The sequence below is a fragment of the Eurypyga helias genome, unplaced genomic scaffold (assembly GCF_000690775.1).
Source record: "Eurypyga helias isolate BGI_N326 unplaced genomic scaffold, ASM69077v1 scaffold635, whole genome shotgun sequence".
NCBI classification, from domain to species: domain Eukaryota; kingdom Metazoa; phylum Chordata; class Aves; order Eurypygiformes; family Eurypygidae; genus Eurypyga; species Eurypyga helias.
This window is the reverse complement of record NW_010249255.1, coordinates 28808-48620: the sequence shown is the minus strand read 5'-3', so window position 1 is coordinate 48620 and position 19813 is coordinate 28808.

Sequence of the window (19813 nt, the reverse complement as noted above, 5' to 3'; positions counted from 1 at the left end):
GGGGGGAAAGTTGTACTTGTGAATTTGGAGGTGATAAATGCAGTAGATTAAAGTGAAAATATGTTTATCCTCTTCTGTTTTCCATTTGCTAGCTGCTCTCACACACGTAACTTACCCTGTAGAAATCTGCAAAAACAAATTCATGCATGTTTTCTCACATTACACTTTTCAAAAACAAATAACTGTCTGTAGGGTTAGCTCTCTCCCTAGAGCTAATTAAGAGTTAAACTACTCTGAGAAGTAATCTTCATAAATTATACCTATTGTATGCTATTAAATGTCAATTACTTGGGTAAGCTGATTCCTACTGCATATTTATTAAGATTAATTTACAAGGTGTATTGAAGGAAGTATTGAACGTTTTAAAAATGTTAATAGATACAGTTACTAATAAATCATCCTGACAACAAAAAATCCCTCCTGTTCTTCAGTAAGGCCATGAAGCTCATTAAATCTTTCAAATGAAACTGTGACTGTTCTGTCAGATACAGAATTAGTGTTTTTCAGCTATTGAACTGAACCATAATGGTCTCAACTGCACAGGGGTGCTGGATAGTGTCAGTGTGGTAATTTTCAATATATATAATGTGCTGAAAGGACTCTTCCCTCTGGCTGGCTGCCATTTCTGCCTGCATTTGGTGATATCTTGCTGCCTTCAAAATTCCCAGTTCATGCTTCTGTAACAGGGGAGACCAGCCTGAAGGGATGCAGAAGGAAGTGCCTCTAGAAATTAGCTGACAAGTAATGGCTTAGGAAATTCCAATGTCAAAGATGAAAAATTATTTCCAAACTCCACTGTCAGAGTAGATTTTCAGTATTTATTCAATTTACACATGATGACTTGAGGACACAGATGACTGCCACTTCATCATTTACAAGCAAGCCCCCAACACCTACAATAGCTGTTCACAAGAAAACATCATGTCAGGGAGCTAGTTTTGTTCATTTGTTTGTTCATTTTATTCTTCTTTTATTGCCATGCCCTTTAAAAATAATTATTTGTGTCGTTTTCATTTGATCCTTGATGAGTTGCCCTCTCATCTGCTCTTCTTTCCTTCCTATTTCCTTTCAAATCTCTACAAAACATTGGTAGTGGGTTCATTCCTCTGAATTTTCTGTTGGCTTTCCCTTGAAACATATTTTCCTAACATTTGGTTCTCTATTAGCCTATGTCCCTGAAAACACTAGCAACATGATTAATCAGCTACTGATCTTTTTCTCTTGCTCCCTTTATTAAAACATTTGGAAGACTATTCTCTGCTGCCCTGGTGACTCCTCTGCAGCTTGGAGCTGGCAGCTCTAGGTGTTTTTCCTAGGGTAATCCATCTTCCTGCTTTCTATGCACAGTTACTAACAAATCAATCAAACTCCTACACAGGAATTTTGTAGAGGCCTCGGACGGCAGGCTACACTATTTCAACTTGTATCAAAAAGGGGCATCTAAGAAGGAGACAGAACAATTCCCTCATTTTGTCTGAATGGAAACAGCTATTTATTTAAGTCTACAACTGCCTGTAAATCAGAGGCGTAATTAATAGAAATAGCAGAATCTCTTTGGTGTAGTGATACTTAAATTTACCATTAATTTCTTTGGAGGATCTGGATATAAAGATGAATCCCTGGGATGAAAGCATGATGATGATAAAGTTGCTAAAGATTAATTGGTTACAAACATCGGTACAATTAGGGAGTAAGAAGACTACCAGCACATTATGTAAATATGGAAAACAATTCTACTTTAGGTGGGATTATTACTGTAGGTGACAGAGTATGTTTCCTTTCTTTTCATCAATCAAGTCAAAGAAGCAGGGAATTAAACATATTTCACTATAATATTAGGACACTAGCATTAGGAAACCATTAAAAAAAAAATCTTCTCTCAGGTATTAATTAGAGAGGCTTTGGTTTATGCTCGTAAACCTTTTTATATTCTTTTTCTTCAAAAAGTTATTTCTTAAGGAGGTGAATGTTTGCAATTCTGGGTGTAAAAACCTGCAGCTAATGGGAGAAAGAAGCTAAATGAAAAAAAGTTGAAATAAAATGGTATTTCTCATCAGTTCTTATATGATACTTCTTCAAATATATAGCACGTGGGATAAAGAAATGCAATTCTGCCCTGCTTCCTATTAGCTATTTGAAAGAACAAAAATTTGTTCTCGGACAAACATAGGAGCCCTTTGTTCTTTAGAGGCATTCCCAATGCCCCCAGCAGGTGCATGGGAGCTGCACTTGCTTCCTTCCCCACAGCATCTGCGGGAGGTGGTCAGCCAGGCAGGGACAGGGGACTCGGTGTATGCACAATGAACCCAAAAAGACTGGGCAGCTTCTCCTCTGGGCTCTCGCAAAAGACCTCCTGCCGTTCCTTTGCATCAATGCCTTATTACCCAGAGCTGTGCTGCGGGGCTTTCTTTTCTGCAAGTCTCCTCTTGTTATTCCTTCTAAAAAAGAACTGGAGGAAGGAAATTGGGCAAAATGTAGATTCACACCACTGCAACAGGCATAATACTTGTTACCGTGACTCCGACCCCATCAAAATAACTCTCACACTCATGTTCTTGTGTACGCTAGTTGAAGAAAAAGCCCAGCTGGCTCCCTTCCCACTCAGCCACCCAGCCTTTGCATCACAAACAATCTGCTCCAGCAGACTGAATCACCCTCCCAGCACACGGGCTGTGCCGCAAGCGCTGCCTTGCGTCCGTCGCCTCAACAGGCCCTTCTGCCGCTGCTGGACTTGCGGCGGGACACAAGGGTCCGAGCAGCTCTGGCCTCAGGTAGTCCAGGGCCAGGAGGAACCTGGCAATCCTGATAAACACTTCCCCTGGCTCTGGGGAGCACAGTCCTGCTAAAACGCAACACATCCATCTGCTGGTCCGTCCCAGCCTGCCTGGGCTTTCCCATGGGCTGCCCTGTGCCGCAGGGACTGTGTTCACATCCAACCACCCATCTAACCACGGTGACTCTGCTAACTGCATGTGAGCCGGTGATGTATCTGAAAATTACTCCAGCAGGCCTGTGAAAGAAAAGCCACTCTGCTTTAGGGGATGCCAGTCAAAATATACTGAGAACATTTTTATAGCGTATAAATAAAACCCACTTGCCATACGGGCTATGTGTTCACTCCATTCACAAGAGAGAAACTCACCCCGGTGCATCATCTTTGGTGCATTTTTACACTAACAGGAGAACACAGATGACCTCTGACCAAGCTACCTACAAAGTACAGCATTTAGCAATTCAGCTGTCCAGTAACTACAAGCCTAATAGCACATTTCATAACAGCTACCTGCGCGACGCGTGAGCCTCGCTGTAAACAACCTCTGCTACCACTGCAGTCTGTCCACAACAAAAGCAGCGCTACATTAGCTCCCAAAAAATAATGAAGTTTAATGATCCAATTATGCTTTAATGGAATACAGAAATATTTTTTTATACAGACAGAGTACTTGCTCACCTACATAAGCGTTGTTTGGAAAAGAACTAGTAATAACTAAAACTAGATTCAGAAAGTCAGTCTCTAGTTTAGAATATTCTCCATTACATTTTTTTTCTTGCTGATTATTATCATTATTTTTTTCTAATAACAATGGGGTCCTGACATGCCCTCTCACACATTTTCAAGAAGCAAAATTTGATTTGAAATATTTAGTTTCTTTCATATTTGTCTTTTTCATTCTCTGCTTGAAGGCCTGGCTCATCTGAGGGCTTACAGTGTCAGACACTGACACTGCTTGTGTTTCCTTCCTCGGTCACAATTTAATACATTATGTCCTGCTAGCTGCTATGAGTCAGGAGTTCAATTTGATTGCAAAGGAGTCCAAACTGGTGAGCAAGTGGCATTACATAATGACCAGCTACAGCTGGAGTCTGGGTTGCTGTTGTTACGCAGCTCTGTAGATCATAAATGTTTTCTTATTATGTCTCATACCTTTGCCTGCATAGCAAGCAAGGATCTACACTGCTGCTTATAAGCATATAGATCAAAGACATTCTTTGCACTCATGTATATATGTATATATCTGTGCATATAAGCAGTAAGTCCGTAACCCTTCTCTTTCATCAACCAGCTTGGCACAGCGGGGGCCCCTGGAGCAGAGACAGGGTCTGGTTTGGGATGTGTAAGCAACAACAATTGCCAAGATTACTTTTTTATTATCCCCATTATCTTAGTCACATGCATAGGTTTTTTTCAAGCAGCCTTTTGTTTGTGAGGAAATAGGAGTGTTGGGCATCTGAGAACCATGGGAGATGGTAAAAGATCAATTCTGGTGCTTGTAAAATATCAAAATGAAGCCTCTGCTCATGAAACAGAGCAGCCACAAGTCTGATGTCTGTTTGTGACAAATTAATTAGAAACATTTTTCAAACAGTTCACTCCTACATAAAGGTTAAACTTGTAAAGGTCAGCAGAATGCTGAATTATTTTCTATTAAAATCTTGATCGCTGAAAGGTGCTTTTCCAATGCAACTAGATTTTCAAAAGATCTTTGCTTATGTGAATTTGTTTCTGCTTATGCATTTTCCAGTAGAATATGTTCTGCACTTTGGTGTTGTTTTGGAGATGGTAGCTGCAAGACACAGAAATTCTGGATACATATTAATGCTCAGTAGCAACTCAATATGCATCCTTTTGTTGTTGCTCACTACCAGAGTAAAAACACCAGTTACAACTAAGAGTAACCAAGTAATGAGAGCAGATGACGATTTGTGCTTGGAAGGGTTTTGAAATTTCAGAATGTGGTTTACTTCCGGTTTGGATGAAAACTAAGTATTTTGGCACTCTCTGCAAGGCCAGCCCAGCACTGAAGCTGGACCTGAAGGCTGTCCTGCACGTTGCTGGGGAGGACACAGCTGTGGAGCTGGGCAGCTGACTGCTGAGGAGCTGCAAACTGGAAAGCCAAAATCCCAATGCCACATCAGTGCACCAGGGAAGCTGCACCACAGCCAAGAGCTGGAGCTGTCTTCCTGGCTGCCTGTCAGATGTGCCACAGAAGACGAGGGAGCTGGGGAGCAGCTCTGAGCTTGCGCTTCCCCACCAGCTGGCTGGGCAGGCAGCAGAGGTGCTTGGCAGATAAGCTGACAGAGACTGATACAACTTTCAAAACCTGTCAGTTTTTCATTAGCCTTTGGTTAAAACCAAATTGCCCCTGGGTAATGCTTTGATCTTCACAAATCAGCATTCTCCAGTCAAAGCATTTCGGACTAGGTTTAGCTGAGGCTCCAAATCACAAATTCCATAAGAGCTAGATGACTGTCTCCACCAGACTCCCTTGCAAATCCACTGTTCCGAGAGCATTGCATTCTTGGGACAGGCCTGATGCCATGGGCTTTAATGCGTTCAGGATTAGAGCCCAATGGATTTCACACTAAGAACAACCTCGAGATAAACAACAGCATTCTTTCTTTAAGATTCTTGTGAAATAGTCTGCATCCGAAGGCTCAGGACAAGAGAAAACCATTATATTTATATGTATTTACAAAATCTACATTTTTAGTCCTCATTTTATCCTTCTTGAAGAATGAAAAAATTACTAATGATTTATGCTGTTTAGGAGTGGGGGAAAACCCATGAATAATAAATGTCATTAATGCCAGCAGCAATTATAACTGAATTGCCCATAGACATTTATTTCTGCTTATTTTTCCCCTCACCAATATTACTACAGGAACACAAGAATTCACAACTGAATTTGATATAATTTTACACAGCTAGAATTAAGACTCAATATTTTACTCACATGAGGGTCACGATACTTGTATTTAGCTGATATTCCATAGGCTGTTCTAATTGTGCTTTGTTTTGAAACCAGAACATTTCATTCGCGACTCATCAGTGTTGAGCCATGGGCCTAAAGCTTTACAGTAGGGCTTCAGGTCTTTGCACAGCCCCCTTTAGCTTCAGGTGTTTTGGAATATAAAAGTGAACTCAGAATTTAGCAAATCATATACTCCTTTGTATTTGCTCAGATATACCTTTTACTAACACTTCTAAATTTGATGCTTTCAAAAAAAAAAAAAACCCATCATGCACTGAATTCAGGATTCAACTGATTTTCTCTTGAGAAGGCAGCTAACCTTTCCAAGCAACCCCTTATTTTACGTTAATCTTTCCAGGCTGTTTATTTTTAATTCTTTGTATGTGTGTTTTTAATTCTTTCTATGACTATAGCATTCATACAGTATTTACAGCTGTATTCCACTAAAACTAAAATTTTAAAGATTTGCTATATATAAGCCTAGTAGCATCACATTCTAGCACGGTAAGTAAACCACTGGGACAGGCAACTTGCACACACCTACACTATTGATTAACCAAGGGTCAAAGCTGCCGGCCAAAACTCCTGCGAGTTTTATTTGGAGAAATTTACTCTTTTGCTGGAGTAAATATATCAGGCTATCTTCCCAAAATCAAAGTGGCCATAGTTTATTTCAAATCACTTTTATAAAGTATCATTATTATAAAGATTCAAGTTGTAGTTATGACACAGGGTATCAACACTGTCTGTATAGCCACCGCAGTGAGCAAAATAACAACTGGCTTCAGCATCAACCCTCTCTTCTACTGAGAGCATCGTTCTCATGTAAAATCCATCACACTGTCAAAAGAGAGATTTTTCTATGAACCAGGCACATATACGTTCACTGGCTACAGTATATCAACACATTTAAACGTTCAGTATTACACAGCTACAAATGTAGGAGTGGGTGGTTGTCTGGTTCACACAGAGCTGCTGCTAATGTGCGATAATTGCCAAAACTTCAGAGGTTCAGCACATCTCTCTATTCTGCTTTTGGAAAGAATCACAACAATAATGTACAAATGTAATGTAATGATTTACATTGTTAACAGGTACTGTTACTTATGGCTGTGTACAGATATATCACTTTGTGCAGTTGATATTGGCTCTGATATTGCTTAATTGAATTCCACCTAAAAATAGGTATGAACTAAAGCTATTTGGAGGAGGATATATGAAAATTTTATAACATGTTTTTGAGTGCCTCATGCAAATCTTGGCTATTTCCCTGCATAATCAGTTTGCGTGGTTGAAGGTTGAACTGCAAAGGGCTGAATCCCGAAAACAGTAATTCCTGTAAGCGGTACTGATGAACCTGGGGTTTTCTCCAAACCCCACTGCATACAATGAAAATGATCCACCATCAGGGATTAGACTGAGGACGTGTGGCCTTTATCCCAAAAAACACTTAGGTCCTTGTTATGTGCCATTATGTGGGATGGCTTTAGATGTTTAATACATTGTGCTCAAGTGTTTTTTATCAGATAGGTCCCATATGAAAAATAAAATGTTATGGGTGAAAGCCTAATCTTGTCCCTTCCTGCCATCAAATGGGTAGGACTTCATGTGAATAATGTGTCTACATGCACGACACGGTTACATATAGTACCTGACTTAGCTGGGAACAGGCTGGCTTGGCTTTAGAAGCACCAGTGCTGGGCTCTTCCAGATACAGCACTCTTCCCTGCTGACATATCTGTAGGCAGAGGCCCTTCTAACTCAAATGTACTCCTCCTCAGAGCTGAGATTTTACAGGTTCAGATTTAAAATGCAAAAATACAACTTATTTTCACCCATTATACTGTTTGTGTTATCCTGTTATACACTAGATCACATCAGTGGCTGAGCAATGAGGCTCCCCCAGGAGGCAGGTATAAAATGAACAAAAAGTCAGCAACCTTGCTGCTAGCAGAATAATTCACTCGTTACAAACCACAGCACATGTTTTCACCTTCGCTCCACAGAAAAGCATCGCATTTTAATATCTTGAAACTTAGAATACGTAGTTTATTTGGGGGAAAAAAAAAACCAAACCCAAAACCAAAACCAACATCAACCAAACAAAACCCAACTTCTGGAAAACAGGTGATAGTTGATTCTCAACTTCAGATAGAATAGGACTGTTTCAGGTGGAAGGGATGTACAAGGATCATCTAGCCCAACTGCCTGACCGATTCAGGGCTGACAAGGTTAAAGCATGTTACTATGGGCATTGTCCAAATACCGCTTAAACACTGACAGGGTTGGGGCATTGACCACCTCTCCAGGAAGCCTGTTGCAGTGTTTGACCACCCTCTCGGTAAAGAAATGCTTCCTAATGTCCAGTCTGAACCTCCTCTGGCACAGCTTTGAACCATTCCTGTGCATCCTGTCACTGGATACTAGGAAGAAAACCTCAGCACCTCCGTCTCCAATTCCCCTCCTCAGAAAGCTCTGGAGAGCAATGACATCTCCCCTCAGCCTTGTTTTCTCTAAACGAGACCAGCCTGAAGTCCTCAGCCACTCCTCAAAGGACATTCCTTCCAGCCCTTTCACCAGCTTTGTTACCCTCCTCTGGAAGCATTTAAGTGATATTGTCTTTAGCTAAGCAAAATCTTTCAAGCCTTTATTTTAAATGCACATTAGAAGTCCAAGTGTCAATATGAACAAACACTATTCTCTAAAGAAACCTTGCCAGCAAGTGACAACCGTTAACATTCTAAAACAAATAGATACTCACATACACTTACAAGACAGAGTGCCTACAACATGAAAATGTCCCCCACTTATATTCCCTTTATCATAATAAAGGTTAGGTTCTTTCACCAATCTCTAGTCAAGTGGACTGATGCATGTATAATAAATTACAGAAATACCCTTTGTGCCTCTATTATTTTGTGAAAATGAAAAGCTAAGCAAAGGGTGCTCATCCACCCATGAGGAAAAAAAATATGAAACATAACAGAAAAATCTTTATTCTCTTTTTACGAAATTTCAAAGAGAAAAGACAGAAAAGTCCTATTACATTTTTTAGTCCTGCCAAGGCCAAACGGATTCGTAATTGGCAGTTAAGCACATATTTATCTGCCTTCTGGGTCTGTCTCAAATCTGAAGAGTGAAAGATCTTGCAATTTATTTCAATAAATGCAATGACTGTTGACACACAGAGGAAGCATTCTTATGCTACTTATTCGATGGACAAAAGTCTCAGAGTTGTACACCTTTCTCTCTCTTGTCCTGATTGCAGGCAAACCAGTGAGCTTTGCTTGGAAACATACCCGTTTCTTCCATTGCAAACATTTATGTAAAAGCCTAATTAAAATATGGAGAGAATCTGGACACACTTCTAGTTTCCATGTTCTGCATGGCTATTGCATCATTAATATCCATAAAAGTCAATGAAATGTGTAAAGTGTATAAGTATTTTTTTTTTACAATTTTCTGAAGATTTAGGATTAATGAGCATTTAGCAATCCTAGCATAAGTCAGATGGAGTATTCAGAAGAAAAAGCTATTCTGGTGCCTGTTTCTGTGTATATAATGTTCTCTACTTTTTATATTCACTTGCTCACTCAAAAGACAAACTCTGTTTCAAAGGGTTTTTTTCAGTGTTTGGTTGGTTTTTGGGGGTTTTGTTTGTTTTGGTTTTATGTGGATTTTTCTTTTTTTTGATTTCTTAATGTGAATTCCCCTAAGCACTACAGGATATATCAGATCATTAGTGGTTCTCTGTGGATATAAGGCATTCTCCCAGACACGGAATTTAATCAACATCTTGCTGCTGAAATGAAACGGGGGGTCACTTGTCCCTATACTTGCTGTGCATTAAGAACACAATTCTAACATAGGCATCTGAGTTGCTGGCTACAAAATCACACTGTGTATGGATTGTACTGGATGTGGAAAGGCTCATTACTCACTGTGCTGTATTAGACTGGCAGACCCTTCTGTCTCTCAGATGTTGCTGTTTCCTTGTTTATGAAGTTTTGTCTTGATTTCTGTATCCAATTATTTGATAAAACAAGTCTGTAGGATATCATCATACACTTCAACCATTTCTTCCTATTGAAAATGGAAACATTCCTACTAAGCTGCCTCATGATAATATCTAGTTCTCTATGCATATGTGAATCCATTCTGCCAGGCCAGTTCAATGAGTAAACGCTAGGTGCCATAAAATCTGTACTGACCAGTTAGAATTAAAACTCATTTTTATATTATAACAATTCTCCATCTGCAAATGCAGAAGCACTGGCAGAAGTATATGAAGTGTTAAAAAAAAATATACTAGATGCACAGTTTACACCTCAAGTCTGTTGGTGACTTCACCATGAGTGCACAAGGCTTTGTGGTGTAGTCAGGAATTAAGGTATGGACTCTTAGTCCACTATTAACGTTTAAATAAACATCTACTTTTTTTTCTCATTGGAAAGAGAGAGAAAGAGAGGGAGGTTACTCTACCAGTCAAGCGAAGGGATCACTACAACTATCAACAAGAATCACCCTTGGGTGAAACATAACAGCTGTTTAATAGGTCATAGAAATATTACATAAAAGATAAGAACAGGGTCCAAAAATCCATAATTAAGATACAGAAGGGAAGATTAAATGATTACTATGTGATTTATCTCTAATTATACTGGAAAGGAATTATTAACCACAGTATTTCTGGCTGTAAATATATAACGCAGAGAGAATTTTCCTGAAGTAGCATTGATTAAAGTTGGAGGTAAAATATAATAAAGACAAAGAGTAACACATTTACAGCATATTGAGTTTCTGTGGGAAGTTTGAGTAATGATCCATTATTGTAAACAGAGGTTATTTACAGTAACACGCTGTGAGAAGCAATAGTTCTGACAGAATTAATACAGGGACATAGCCTTTGGTCACAGAGGAAGTTCACAGGCATCCAAATATCAGAGCTTCCAGCAGGCTCCCCTTGGGGCAGGGACTGTGCCTTTTTCTGCCTGGCAAATTCTTAACACATCAGGAATAAATAAATAATAAGATTGCATGGGAAAGTTTTCCTAAAAGTCTATGTACACGGAAAGAGTTCATTGCTTCAGTCAGCTGCACAGGAAGCTTTTTGCTCGCGAACAAAGCCTTCCAGGCAGGTAACTCCCGGGGATGAAAGCCTGACCCCACGCCTAGCTCCTGTTGATATTGCTGTGCCTAGAATCTCAGTTCTTCCAAGGGCTGTTCATTTGAGCTGTCATAAATGAAAGCCCACAGAAAATTGGGGCTCTCAGCAGCTGACACTAAGGCAGAGAAGGTTGAGGCTTTGGCTACTACAAGTTTTAAAGCATGATGCAACTGAAGGAAGTGTAGGAAGGCTGTTGCCAAAACAGTTTTGCTACCAACAAGAAAAGAAAAGGACAGCGTACAAATCATACGTGTGTGTGCTTGGCAGGAGTCCACAAAGCCTTGTTCTTGGAAGACATTCTGAGAAAGCTAAAGAGGCACTTGCAATTCATTAAAAATAATGTATGTGGAGTAATAGGTTATAACTAGAAATGTCTGAGAATAGACGCATCAATGTTACTTTTCCTTTTGGGTCTGTACTTTAGTTTTTAAATGAAGAACTGCACTGTGAAACACCAGTGGGTGACAACAGTCCAGCTAATAAGGAGAAAGAACTGATTAAAAAGGTCATATTATAAAGAGAGATGAATTGTGTCCTGTATTCAGCCTGCCTTCTGACACATTTTACGTTAGGCAGGTAGCACTGGGCAGGCACTCAAAATCTGTCCTGGGTCTTGTTCTCATGCCAAGGCGCACTTGGATTCAACAGCACTGTTAATTATCATCATTGCTAAATAAACTCTCCTAGTCTGTTCCGCACCCCCCCACCCCCAATTTGTTTTGTATCAGCTAATCATGGTTCTTAAAGGAACTTTAAATTGATGTAGTGGCACTGTAACAAATTATTGAAACACAACACCCTGTATTTCTGTTTGCACATCAATTTATCAAGATGGAAAAAGTCTAGTTTTAAAACATTTCTCACATTCAGTAAACCCATCCAATTTAAAACACAACACCCTGTATTTCTGTTTGCACATCAATTTATCAAGATGGAAAAAGTCTAGTTTTACTGCACATTCAGTAAACCCGTCCAATTTACCCTGCTGAAAGGTAAAGGACTGCAACGTAACAGCTTTTTATTTGGATTGTAACTAACTAAACAAAGTAAAATCCTAAGTCAGAAATGTCAGCCATTAGTTCATTGCCACATTTAGGAAAGATAATACTGCATGAATACAAATACCAGTGAGAGTGGTTACACACCAGACTCAAAATAATATTCCTATGGTTTAATAAAAGGCAGAGCCAGAGCTTAGGGAACAGTCAGGGGATAACAACCACCCCCCGCTCCAAGGCACCAGCGCAAACATAACCCATGTTCGTTTGCAAGGGACTGACAATTAATTTAACAACTCATTTTTGATCAGTGGCTTTTGTGAAAAGGGTTGTTGATCTCAGCCACTTTCCAGTGACCACATTATAAAACACCGTTCTGAAAGAGAAACTAATAAGAAGCTGGTCTCATCAGGAAGGTCAGAAGTGATGATTGGGGCGAGAGGTTATCTGTGAGGTACGGGCCTTCTGTAGGAGGTTAGGGCACAGTGGCAATGAGGAGCGCAAATAAACACCAACACGTGCACCGTGCTGAGGATACAAAAGGGACTGTGAATCTAACCCATCAGCACCACATTTGTAAATTAAACAGTGATGAGGTATCACTACAGAAGATATGCTGAATTACTGCAATTCAGTTTCTAAATATTGGCCCATTTCCATTGAAGTAGGTGTTCATAAAATACGTTTAGACAGATCTTTGGAAACGTTCTAAATTTGCCTGATTCTGCTATTCTTGAAAAGTCTCAGTTTCACTGGGAACAAAGCAAAGGCTAGCCTGAGCACTGATCAAAACCTCACCCTAAATAAGATAAGTTTTCAAAATACCAGAGCTGCATTTTTATACTTTTGTCTCAACTTGCAAATTATACAATGCACTTATCTGTAATGACTAAGAGAGAAGACTGAATAGAATAGTAAGCAAATACAGGCCATGAAAGGAATAACTTAGGAGCTGAGAGCCTTTTTTTTTTTTTTAATTTTTATATATGTTTTTAATTCCAAGGAAAAGAAAATAAACTGTACAACAAGTAGCTTATGTTGGCCAGTTGTTTGGCCACAGACTTGCACTGTGGGAATTTCTATTATAATCATAAGAGCTGGACATCTTTTATTTTAAATTGACTTATCAACAGCTAGAAGGGAATAATAATCTTCCTCTCTTTTCATTGTTGTTATGCCACAGAAGAGTGACACATGCCTGTAACATTGTCTTCTCAAACCAAACCCATGAAAGTGAGAATAGAGGAGGAAAGAAATTGGATGGGAAATGTGTCTGGTGTGACCATTCTGGACACAACTATGTCAACAGAAAATTACTCCCATCCCTGCAGCTTTAGCCTAGCTTGGCATCATTGTTCTTCAGAACCAAAAAGCACTGGCCTATATATTTCTCACCTTCTCAGAGGAGGAGGAGAAACCTGTGTGGTTTGTAATAGTGTCCTTAAATGCAGCCATGAAAAGAAACACGGCAAAATGTTTGTAATGGAATGTGGGGCCCAGAAGGCCTTCTCCAGCCACATTTCCAGCCTGGGCGGTATTGGCAGCCAGGACATAAAGGCCGTTCTACATATGCCTTCAGTAGATGCAGAGTGCTGGGTTGGGGTGAGATGGTGCCCGTAATCTGTACTGAGGTGGGGTGAGCAACAGCCCCCCAGATAAGCCAGCAGGAAGAGGAGGGGACTGCTGACACTGCTCTCTCATTCTTGCCGCCTTAGCTACAGCTACGTTTCTGAAGAGACTGCAGTTACCTTCAGCTGTGCTAGCCCCTCGCAAACATGGGAGTTTGTCCCAGTGGTGGTGCCAGAGGCTGGTCTGGAGTCAGTGTACCTCCACCTGGTCTGGACACCCATGGTGCCTGGCAGAGACCTCACCTAGCACCAACGATGTGCCTGGTCATGAAGACAGAGCAGGGGATGATGATGGCTCCAAAGCCAATTATCCTGGCTCTCCAGACATAAGGTGGAGGCCAAAGAGTTACGCTGAAGATATTTTCATGGATCCATATCCTATTCCTGCCTCTCTGAAATAGTACAGACACCCGCAGTGCTGAAGTTTTTAAGGGAAACGTAGCACAGACAGCTATAAACTTGAAGAAATGGCTGAAGATGGCACAGAGACAAGTGGTCATTCCCTGCACAGATTATAGGGAGGAGGAAGACACAGGAAAATATCTAACTTAGGATAACATAGAACAGAAATAAGCAATAAAAAAATGAAAAGCTCTGAGAGAAACCTGGCAACACAGTACAATTCTCTGGCAGGAAGAACTGCAGGTCTCAGATATAGCTCTGGCATGGCAGAATGAAAGAGGACGGTGCATAAGGCATGAGCACATGCCCTCGGGACACTGGTCTGACAAAACGGGTCCAGCTGTACTACTTGCAGAATTGATAACAACAGTGTTAATGTACATATGCACTAAAAAGGAGTTTACAGCTCATAGCACCACAATTCACACAAGCTCACGTGCTCAGCCTTACGTGACTAATCCATTCTGATTCCCACCACTGGATAGGTGGAGGCTTTTTCCAGCTTTCCCTTCCCATCAGCTGCATACTTTGAAGAGTATTCTCAACTAAGGAACTTGCCTGTGATAACGTAGCCTATTATGCCTTATTGTCAGAGGAACAGAGTGACCTGTGCCTAGCCTACTGCAGTTACTTTGATAAATGATTTCAGAAAAGACTATTTAGAAGAAAATACTTGCATTTTGGCAAAAAGGATGCAGTAGGATGGATAACATCAACCTCTGTTCAGGTGGTTGAAGTATTTTAAAAGTCACTGAAATTTGCTCCTTCAAGGCAATACTATTTTCACCTTTATTGAAACGTATATTCATCATTGTCCCTTTAACAGAAGAGTTACCACTCTACAAAAGGCCGTTAAAATGCAAAAATAGAACTAGGTCATCTTTATGCTGCATGTCAGTGTATGTGCATAGACGTTATTGATCACAGAAATTACACATAAGAGGTTCTTAAAATAATGTGGGGGTTGAGACGGCAGCTATCGCAGTTGCCTTTTAAGCTCAAAGGTTCAAAATAAAATAGGAACATTACTGAAATGTTAAAAGGGAAAATAACGTTCCTGGTGATAGAGGATTGCCTATGTCCTAATTATGGAAAGATTTTCTCTGTCCTTCCTTTCCTCCACTCTCATACGTACTTGGCACTTCCGTCAATAGGTCGGTATGTACATCATCAGTAGAGAGGGTCAAATAATGGGAGGCTGAAGTCATTTCAGATACTTTTGAATGATATTTAAGATTACATAGAATACTAAATTTAAATGGCACTTAGTAATATGATGTTCATTTCCTTACAAACTTACAATTTGAAATCAAATAAAAACCCCTTCCCCTAGTAAATACCTGGGTGATAATTCCAGGAAAAAAATGGACAGACATTCTTCCCCTGTTTCTCAGGATAGATTCTAATATTAACAATTTTAAGTGCAAAAAGGAAAGTGTTTTATAAAATCTACATTTCCATTTTCTCTTTCTTTTTGTCTCTAGTGCCCAAGCATGAAACAAACAGACTTACTTCACCTCTTGCTGAAATGTCATCAGCAGCTACACTAGGAAGCATTTGTGAGTAATGAGATGTTACAAACAGGTAACTGGTTTGTGGCCAGTGCCAAGTACATAGCAAGAGTTAAAACCTAAACCTCTGCCACACACTGGTAACAATGACGTGGCTAAAAAGACCAGTGAACCTTGTAAGCTGATGATGCGTGTCTCTTCTCAAATCACTTCGGAGGCCTAAAGCAAATGAGATGGGCTAAAAATAAGAAAGATTTTAAGAATATACCCTTTTCCCCTCAAAGATAACATTTTCTTTTTCAAAAGAAGCTATTTGACTTCTGTCTCATCTAATTTTACCCTGAAACTCTTGTGCATGTATTTGGATAAAACAATATTATTTATCTAAAAAATAATCTGAATCTAGCAATTGTTGAAATAACAGTGTGGAACACATCATAACTAAGCAAGTAAATGTTAAGCTATTATTCTACATAAAGGGCTAAATCCAAATTACTGTGGCTCATAGAAATGCTTGCTTATATAAGGGTCGGGGTAGATTAAAAAAGAACCATATATAGGACTCCAAAATATTTAATTTTTGTTTAATTTTTAGTTATTAAAACATAACATCTGAAGATTTGAAGAATCAAAATGTCTCTTTTAAAATCCAGTACCTCAGTATTCACTAATAAGGCAATAGGTCCAAGAAACTAACCAAAATGAGCATCAGAAAAGGGAGGGTTCCCACCTGAGGACAAGAAGGGCAGGTTTCAAGAGCACTTGGAAAAACAGTAACATGCGTCTGCTTGATGGACCAGAAGGATTCATCCTACACACTCAGAGAAAGGACTCAAGTCGTCTAAGTGCCATTTCTTTAAGAGCTCGTGCAATGGATGAAGTTCTGTAAAACTGTCAAAACCAAAGGTGCGCTACTGATTCTTAAAAGAGGAGAAAGAACACAATTAAAATAATTTCATAATCATTTAATTCATGAATTAAGGGACTGAGGAAACAAAAGGAAGAGGGAAAAAGAAATCAACAGCTAATTCATCAAGCAACTTAGAGCATCTAGTCAAAACATGATCACAAATAACAACTAACAAAGATTTGTGATGAACAAATGTAGCTAAATCTAAGCAATTTTCTTCCATGACAATGTATCAGGCCCTTTGGATGGGGGAAAGCTGTAGATATAATAAATCTTGATTTTTAATAATATTTCAGAAGCTGTTTCTAGAAGGTAGGTGCAAAATGGTCTAAAAACTGCATAGAGAATAGTCCCCACTGATTCACTGTTTCTGAAATGGAAGGATATACTGAACAGTTCTGCAGGGATTTATTCTGCAGTATTTTCATTAATGAGAAGGACAATGGGACAGACTGTAGATACACTTATTAAATTTGGGGACAACACCAAGCTGGAAGGGGTTTCAAATGTCTTGAAGGACAAAATTAGAATTTGAAACATCCTATAAAGCTGGAAAAATGGCGTGAAAAAGCAAGGTGCATCCCTTTTAAGTGAGATGTGACGTTCTATTTATAAGAGTGATCATGTAAACAAACACAGGATAGGAATGAAACAGTAAAGAGCAGTCTGACATAAAAGGATTTCTGGGCTTCAGGGGATCGAAGGCAGAAGTGGATCGACACCACCATGCTGATGCCAGAGAAGCCAGAAGCAGAGACGCATACCAAACAGTATGCTAGGGTGCATAAATAAGTAGAGATCCTGCAATATATGAGAAGATATGAGACGCCTCAAGAAAGATGTGTTCAGAAAGTCTGCACTTCTGAGACCTCTAATCATTCTATACGGGAAGACTGGGAGCCTTCTTGCTCTGTAGTGCTGAGACTTCAAAACACATAAAATGCTGCAGCACAAGGGAGAGTCATCATCTGCTCTCCATATCCTTGGAGGATAAGAGAACTAGTGGACTTAAACTGCCTTAAAGGAAATGTAAAGCAGATAATAGGACAAGTTCTCTAATGGTGAGGGTACCACTGAATAGCACTGGAAAGATGCTATGCATCAATGCTATGTTATGCTTTTCAAAAGCACTTTTGAAAAGATGACTAACCTCTACCAGGAGTATAGGTAATCCTTCCTGAGAGGAGTATGGGATAAATGAGGTAATCTTTTGAAAAGACAGTCATTTGTATTTTCTATGATTCTACGTAACAAGATAACACACATCCTACTCCACAATCAGTAAATCTTGTTCTCTGTTATTCTAAAAGATAGCAAATTAGGGCTATTTCTCTGAGAACAGAACTCTAATTCTTTACTGACCATCTGATTTCTTTCTCTGAGTTTTTGTTTGCTTAACACAGACTAACAAGACAAAAAATGGCACTGACATTAGTAAGACTCGTACACGCAGATTGGGAAAGAAATCCATAACTAGATATTACAGCTTTACTGTGACAATGATATATTTTCCTCTCTAGAGACACTCTAAAAGAATAAACTAAATTATGCCAGAAAGTAACAAGCACACTCTTCTGCATTGCGGGGTCTGGTATATCAGGAGACTACGTCAATGGGATATGATCAGGTGAGATACATATTTAAGTAAAATATTTCTCCAACCCCACGTAAGCTGGGTGGTTAGCTAATGAAACTGTCCTCAACCTTTGCTAACTGAAGGGGAACAATGTTGAACAACTTCCTTCCAATTTTAACTCTATCCCTGCCTTGACTTTTAACTCTTCAGTTGCCTTTGCCCATGAACAACGTGGGGATCCTGCAGGCAATTTGTTACGCACAAGGTATAGGCAGGAGCCCACTGAGTTACTGCTTAGACATAACAGTAAATAACAAAGACATGAAATCGGTAACATGTTTGGTTTTAGCATTTCTAAACAGTTGGTATATTAGGACAGCTAACAGACAAACTAGCCTGAAGTAAGGGAATTTTTAATATAGTCAAGCTGCATAAAAATTCACACTTTTTGGTCATCAATAACCATTATGGTAAAAGAAAACAATAAACAAGTAAGGCATATAAACATTTAGAATAAATATTATAATGACAGGTTCATTCCCATTAAGTGAAAGCATATTAATTGTTGGAAGAAAAGTAATTTAATGGAAAGGCAAAACAAAGAATCTGAGGTCAATGGTACATCTTAGCAGACTTTATTTCTGTGAAAATATACAGGTGTTTGATTTCTCAAACAACTGATACCTCATGGGAAAGTGCAAAGAACATTCTTCTGGGCAAAAAAAAAATTCTGTTGTGTAAGTCAAATTTGCTGAATTTATCTTTTTTAATTTGCATAGCTAAGGATATTTGCAGCGCTCGAAGTGTGTATAAATGGTGGGTTTAATTAATTTCTCAACTCTTCTACTTGAGGCAAAAGAAGATGAAGAAAACCAGAAATGTGGGTGGGAGTGAGAACACAGCAGCGCTCCCTGCCCTCCCACAACTCAAGCACTGGAAATTGATACGAAAACAGGGTCTTGATATCTCAAGAGTTCATCTGCTTATTGCCTTCTTAAAGGTTATAATCCTCTGTTTGTGAAGCCACAATGGGTTGCTCTAGAGAAGATTACAATGTCACAAATCCTATCAGAGGATTAGAAGTCTGTCAGGTTGTGAGTAATGAAGGAAAAGCAAACCTTCAGAGGACACAAAAATAACCTTCATAAAAGGAGATATGGTGTCACATAATAAAAGTCTACATGGAAAACCAACCTCACTGTAACACTTTTTGCAAAGCAAGAGCTCAGAACATATTACAAGAATGCGAGTATGACGGTGCGGCATGGAGCTCAAGGGAAATGAAGAGCAGAAGAGGCTTCCAGCCAGTTTAGTCACAAGGCCAGTGATATCCCACTCCCATCCTCCTCAGATGGCAATAAAACAGCCAAATGATTTCACAGAACTCTGCTCCTACACACTTGGAATCTACCCAGAAACAAGGAGCCCAAACCTGAAACATGATGAAGGCCCCATTTCCTAAATCACTGCAACCACAGAGAATTCAGTACCTGGTGGCATTAGAGACTTCACCTAGAAGACAGCGGGAAGCTTCAGTCACCAGCCCTTGAATTTAACTGATACACAAAGATGCAGTTGTCTCTTTCCCCATTTGTAACCTGTCACACAGACTACAGAAGAGCTTGCAGGCATGAGATTCTTTTATGTATATAAATAATTCCCATAGATTTAAACATGAAGTGGCAGCAGCACATCCAGTAAGAAAAAGGCCATTTTACAGGAACATTGTGTGCATTTCCTTGCCTGGACTCAGGTGACAGTGGAGTCCCACAGCTCTTTGGCCACATTAATGCTGATTTTCCTTCTTTTATGTTTCAACCCACTCCCTCCCCCGCCCCTGAAATCATTATTCAAAGAAATATAATCTC